The sequence below is a fragment of the Macrotis lagotis genome, chromosome 5, assembly GCF_037893015.1.
Source record: "Macrotis lagotis isolate mMagLag1 chromosome 5, bilby.v1.9.chrom.fasta, whole genome shotgun sequence".
NCBI classification, from domain to species: Eukaryota; Metazoa; Chordata; class Mammalia; order Peramelemorphia; family Peramelidae; genus Macrotis; species Macrotis lagotis.
This window is the reverse complement of record NC_133662.1, coordinates 81,121,439-81,127,566: the sequence shown is the minus strand read 5'-3', so window position 1 is coordinate 81,127,566 and position 6,128 is coordinate 81,121,439. Positions and strand designations below refer to the sequence as shown.

The window sequence follows — 6,128 nt, the reverse complement described above, 5'->3', positions numbered from 1 at the left end:
TCCCTCCCTCCCTCCCTCCCTCCCTCCCTCCCTCCCTTCCTTCCTTCCTTCCTTCCTTCTCTCATTTCTTTTCTTCTCTAATTTGCTTTTTAAAACCCCTTTAAAGCTCTTCCAAGAATTCTTTTTGGGCCAGAGACCAAATTAAATTTTTCTTTGAGGCTTTGTAGGTATCATTTTAGCACCATTGTCATCTTCAAAGTTTGTGTCTTGATTTTACCTGTCACATAGTAACTTTCTATAGTCAAATTCTTTTTTGTGTGTTTTTTGTTCATTCCCCCCCCCCCCCCCCCCGTGTATCTAGTAAGGTTTTTTTTTTTTTTGGTGAAAATTGGGATCTAGTCTTGCACTGTCCCAAGTTTTTGTGTTCAGGCTCAGGGTCTTGCTTCTAGCTTTCACTGGATTCAAGTAGTTCTAGATGGTTTGCTTCCCTTCTGTCTTGTACTAGGGAGTGGGGTTCCCTGTTGACCTTCGCAGGATGTGGGGTTTCTCTGTTGATCTGCCCCAGTCAGGGTCTCACTGCAGGGTTGCTATGGAAACAATCTTTCTGTTCCTTGTCCCTGGTGGGGGGAGGAATCTTGTCTACTGGTGGGTTGTTATGGTAACAGTGCTTCTCTGGGGGCAGGGTCTCACTGTTGATTTGCCCTGGGGTGGAGTTTCATCACTGGACAGCAAAGGTGTCAAGACCTAGCTAGTGAGTTGTAATGGGGCTGCTATAGTTGGGACCTTCCTGGGCAAGAGCTTACTGGCTGTTTGCAGGAGGGCAGGGCCTTTCTGGTGGACTGCCCTAGGTAAGCTCTGAGCTGGCCATAGGCCCCTGATGTGAGGCTGTCAGTCAATGCTCTCAGGTCTCTTTCTTCTGTGGATAAGTGGCTTCTCTGCTCCCAGGTCAGCTCTGAGGTAGTTTTTAAGTTACTTGGAGAGCAATTTTGGAGGACATTAGAGGGTTCCTTTGTCACTCCACCATCTTTGCACTGGAAGTTTAATGATCCTGTGATCTAAGAAAAAGAAACCAAGAGTAAGCCAGGGAGTGACAAATGGAGCAGCCTGCCCAGTCCTCCCCTCCAGCTGAGATCAAATGTTAGACACTAATACAGCAATCTTGATGCCCTCCTAGAAATCTTCCTACGTTTGGACATTTTCAGACTAGAGACTTAATTTGATCTGCTGTCTTCCAGATCTTGAGCAGCTCTCAATCTCTACCTCCATCAATGCTTCTTAACAGGAGCAACATCCCTATGTCTAGTTGCAGCAACTACAAGATTTGGAAAATGTAGCATTTTTGGGGTGATGAGTAAATTGTCGTCCCAGTGTTTCCTTCTTCACTAGCTTGATCTTGGGATCAGGCCTGGGGTGTATCAGAACAGATTTGATCCTTCTCCTTCCTAAGGGATTGACAAGAGATGAGTGTTTATTGTTAGTGTTTACTGTTTTCTAAATATCTCAAGTTTTGCTATTTTGTGCAAATTGTTTTTGTTTCACTCCTGTGTAATATCATGTAGTTAATGTTAATGCTTGATCTAATGAGAAGAGAATTGAGTTGAAAAGAGGTTTGGAGAATTATAATGAATAGATTGACCCCAAAACAGAGTAGATTTTTGGAGTGAAAGTTTGAGTGTACCAGTCACAGGTAGGGCCAAACTATCCACATTTACTTTGTGCCAGACTCTGCTTATGACTACTATACAAGGCAGCTGAGGTAGGTTGCCCCATGAACAACTCAAAATCCATCCATGTACAGAATAATTGTGCTAAACAAGTGGTTTTCTATCTACAATGCTCAATTAATCATCAATAAACCAACAAGCATTTATTAAACACTATATGTCAGTCACTGTGCCAGGTACTGAGGATACAAAGAAAGACAAAAGAAGGTTTCTACCCCCAAGAAGCTTATGTTCTCATGAGAAGTTAACATATAAATAAGGTCATATAGTTTACTTGCAGAGACTACAGAAGATTATCGCTGCTCTTAATTAGAGAAGGCCAATCAAGTTGGGCAACACAGCTCATTCCCTTCCTCCCCTCCTCCCTCCCTCCCTCCCTCCCTCCCTTCCTTCCTTCCTTCCTCCCTCCCTCCCTCCTTCCCTCCCTCCCTCCCTCCCTCCCTCCCTTCCTTCCTTCCTTCCTTCCTTCCTTCCTTCCTTCCTTCCTTCCTTCCTTCCTTCCTTCCTTCCTTCCTTCCTTCCTTCCTTCCTTCCTTCCTTTCTTCCTTCCATCTCTCCCTCTCTCTTCTCCCTCTGCCCACACAGGGGCATACTCTTATCTTCAGGTACTCTGTCCAAGGGGGTTTATAGAGTAAATTTTTTTTTTCAGGACTTTGCCTTAAACCCAAATCACTCTGGTTGTTATTGACTGGTTGAGTTTCTTTTGGTTATTTTTTTTGGCCCTCATGGCCCAGAATGGGTGTACATAATGATTTGATTATGGTCAAAAACCCTGAGGGTCTTCCCCTCCCAGATTTTTTTTTGCTTAGGTTATTCTTAGTCTCATTTCTTCTTACCTAGTCTTAATCACTGAAATGCCTTGCCTCAGACAAAATGAGATCTGGTAAAGATCTTAGCTTAAAAAAGATCAAAGTCTCCTATTGCATCTCCAGTTTGTCTTGATCTATTTCTTGTCACTGGACCCAGATGACTTCCTAGGAGAGAGTGAGACTGGTAACTTTGCATAGCCCTGCCTAGCTTAAATTCAATTCACTTGCAAGTCATTACACTATCTTCCTAATATCATGATCTACTTCAGGAATGAAGGACAAACAACAGCAATCTTACTTTTGGAAGGAATCATCATGGGTGAATGAAATGGAAACTGGTTTCTTTGAAAAATGTAAGTATTTGAGGAACATTTATGTTCAGCTCATCTTACTAGTAAGAAGATTATTTTTCTATAAGAATGATGGAAAAAATAAGTCAAGAAAAAGCTTCTGGGGCTTTGGGAAAGAATTGAAATAAGGGTTAAAAGTCATAGAATATGGATAACAGGAGAAAGACAAGAAGAAAAACTAGGAATGGTTGAAGTTACACAACATCTATAAGGTCCTTCTCATTCTGTCTTCCAAATTCAAGATATGATGAGGAACCCGTGAAGACTAATTAAACAGCTACCTACTTCAATCCATTAGAAGACCCCACCAGAGGAAAACCTTATAAAGTTCTAGGAATTATGAAATCCTGCTCAGGAGACTGAATAATTTAGGGCAATAGTATTCTTTTTAAAATTGCTAATTTCTATGAAACCTTGAAGCTTTTAATGAACAAGAAAATTTAAGCTCATTATGTTCATGATATCGAAGAATGGGGTGGAATGTTTTGGGACCATAGTAGATAAAATGCTATAAAAAACGTATTTGGACAGAGGCTTGCCTATTTAATTAATGAGTTTAGAAATGAAAATGGAGAGGAAAGGAGAGAAATGATCAAGGTAGGGGAATGGGAGTGCAGTAGGATAGCTGTATGGGGAAGAACATGGAAAACCAGGCTATTTTGGAGGGACATAAGGTAGTAAAAGGAAAATGGAATAGTAGATCACCTTTTCTGGCTCAGTCATTGCACTCATATGCCAAACTGCCTGTGGCCTCACAGATGGCATGAAAATGGTGCTAAGTATCTATGGAAAACTTATATAGTTTATATTTTGCAAATTCCTTTTTGGAGGGAATTATGATTTTTAGAGTATAACTTCAATTTAATTCAATTTATTAAACATGTATTAGCACCTACTACATGCAAGGAACTATGCTAGCCTCTGATGATGCAAAGATAAAAGCAAACTAGCCCATGATCTCTAGGATCTTAGGACTATGGAATATATCCCTATGGAAATAGGCAGGCAGAGGGCTCAAATTCAGATGCCAAGTAGTTGTTCAAGTGTTGTGCATTCTACCTCCAAAGATATGAATCTTGATCTGCTTATGATAGGTAAGTTGTGCTAACAGCCTTCCTTAGAACTCCAGTTTGCTCATTATTTCATTCTATTTGCAATATATTTAGAGAGCACAATGGGGTCATAGAATCAGAACCATATGAGAAATTCAGTCAAAGATATCTCTGAAAAGCTTTTTCATCACAGACTCTGTAATCATTAGAACACTGTGATTTTCCTATATGACAGGGTACGAAGTGCAAACTTAAGACCCCAGAAGTCTGACAAACATATTCTCTCTGTCTCTTTCTTGCTCTTAGTAGCTATTGTCTTCTCTATTAAGATTTAGATTCTTTGACTGTGGGACTTGTTTCATTCATTCTAATTGTATCCCTAGCATCCATCACATTATCTGACACAAAGTAGACACAATAATTATTGACTTATTTATTGATGCATCCCTATTGTCTTAATTTTTTGCATCCCTATTTCTTTTCTTCTTCCTTCATTTCCCCCATATCAAATCTTATACTTTTGACTTGTCATTTTAATATCTTGTTACTAAATATAATTTTTAAAATCTTTCTGACCTATCAGTTTTGAATGGTTAACCCCCAACCCTTTTAAATCTCAACAAGACATTTTCTCCTCTATGTGCAAGGATCTGGAGGAAATTGTGAATTGAGTTGCTTTAATCCATTACAAATTTAAGGTACAAAACTTTGGCTGGGAGCATTAAGATGGGGGAGTAAAGGTAGAGACTTGCTCAAGCTCTCTCAAATCACTTCAAATATCTTTAATTAATGATTCTAAGCAAATTCTACAATGACAGAATCCACAAAAAGACCAAGTGAAACAATTTTCTAGTCCAAGACAACTTGGAAGATCAATAGGAAGGGTCTGTTGCACCAGAGTGAGAAAGGAGTGCAGAACAGTACAGACCACATCAGAGAAAACTAGCCCTAGCAATCCAAAAACAGAGGGGGTGATTGGGTCAGTGGCAGTGTGACAGTTTCCATATCTTTCAGCCCAGAGATTTCTTTTTTTAAAAAATTTATTTATTTTTAAATTTAATATTCTCATTTTGTACAAATAATATTTTTTACATTAATAAAATATTCTTGTTTAAGAGTTAATGAAATACCCCCTCCCCCATAAATATAGACTTGCTTAAGCGATAAAGCAAAGGGGAGAGAAAAAAATTAAAATTCAAAAAAATAATAGTAATAATTGTAGGTATGGCCAGGTGGCGCAATGGACAGAGCACCAGCCCTGGAGCCAGGAGCACCCCAGCCCACATTTGGCCTTGTACACACAATAATCACCCAGCCATGTGACATGCAAGCCACCCGATCCCCACTGCCCTGCAAAAACCAAAAAAAGAAAAGGAAAAAAAAGACCCAAAATAAAATAAAATAGTAATAGGTAGGGGTGGCTGGGTGGTGGGCAGAGCATTGGCCCTAGAGCCAGGAGCACCCAGGTCCAAATCCAGCCTCAGACACCCAACCATCACACTGCTATGAGGCCACAGGCAGGCCACCCAGCCCCATTTGCCCTGCACCCCTCCCAAAATGATAATAATAAAAAATTTGCTTGAGACTTCATTCCAACACCCACAACTCTGTTCCGGGTGGATCACATTCTTTATGATAAGTCCATGGCAAAAGTTACTTCCATATTTTTCCACCGTTGTCATTGCTGATTGCAACTCCCTATTTTCATATTTCTTCACTACCCCTTACTATATTTTCTCTCTCCCTTCACTCTGACTCTGCTGTAGGGTAGCTGAGTGGCGCAGCAGACAGATCCCTGGCTCTGGGGCCAAGAGGCCCTGAGCCCCCATACCACCCCTTAGGCCCAGCATCCACCTGGCCCTATGGTCCCAGACAGGCCATCCAATCCCAGCCCCTTGCATGAAGTAAAAAAGAAAATGTGTTATAACTGACCACTCTCCCCACAAGGTCCATCCTCTCCTCCATTACTCACATCCCCCCCTTCCCCCTGTCCCCACCCTTCTTACTCCAGATGCCTATACCCCAATTGAGTATATATGCTGTTTCCTCTCCTAACCACCTCTGAAGAGAGTGAAGATTCCCTCATTTCCCCTTGCCTTCCTCCCTTCCATATCATTGCAATAGTTCATTGTAATAAAGAAAAATCTTATTATATTAAATATCTTGGCCTGTTTCCCTCCCCTTTTTCTTTCTCCCATTACATTTCCCTTTTTTCTATTGACTCCATTTTTGCACACTATTTTATCTTCAAAT

General features: G+C 40.6%; 1 long non-coding RNA gene across 1 annotated transcript in view; it reads left to right on the top strand.

The window, feature by feature from the left end:
• Window positions 1–605: 605 nt before the first annotated feature.
• LOC141489783 (uncharacterized) overlaps window positions 606–6,128 on the top strand; it is a 93,198-nt gene continuing 87,675 nt past the window's right edge. The window contains exon 1 of the long non-coding RNA XR_012468986.1: window positions 606–691. This is a non-coding gene — a long non-coding RNA (uncharacterized LOC141489783). The remainder of the gene's footprint in view (window positions 692–6,128) is intronic.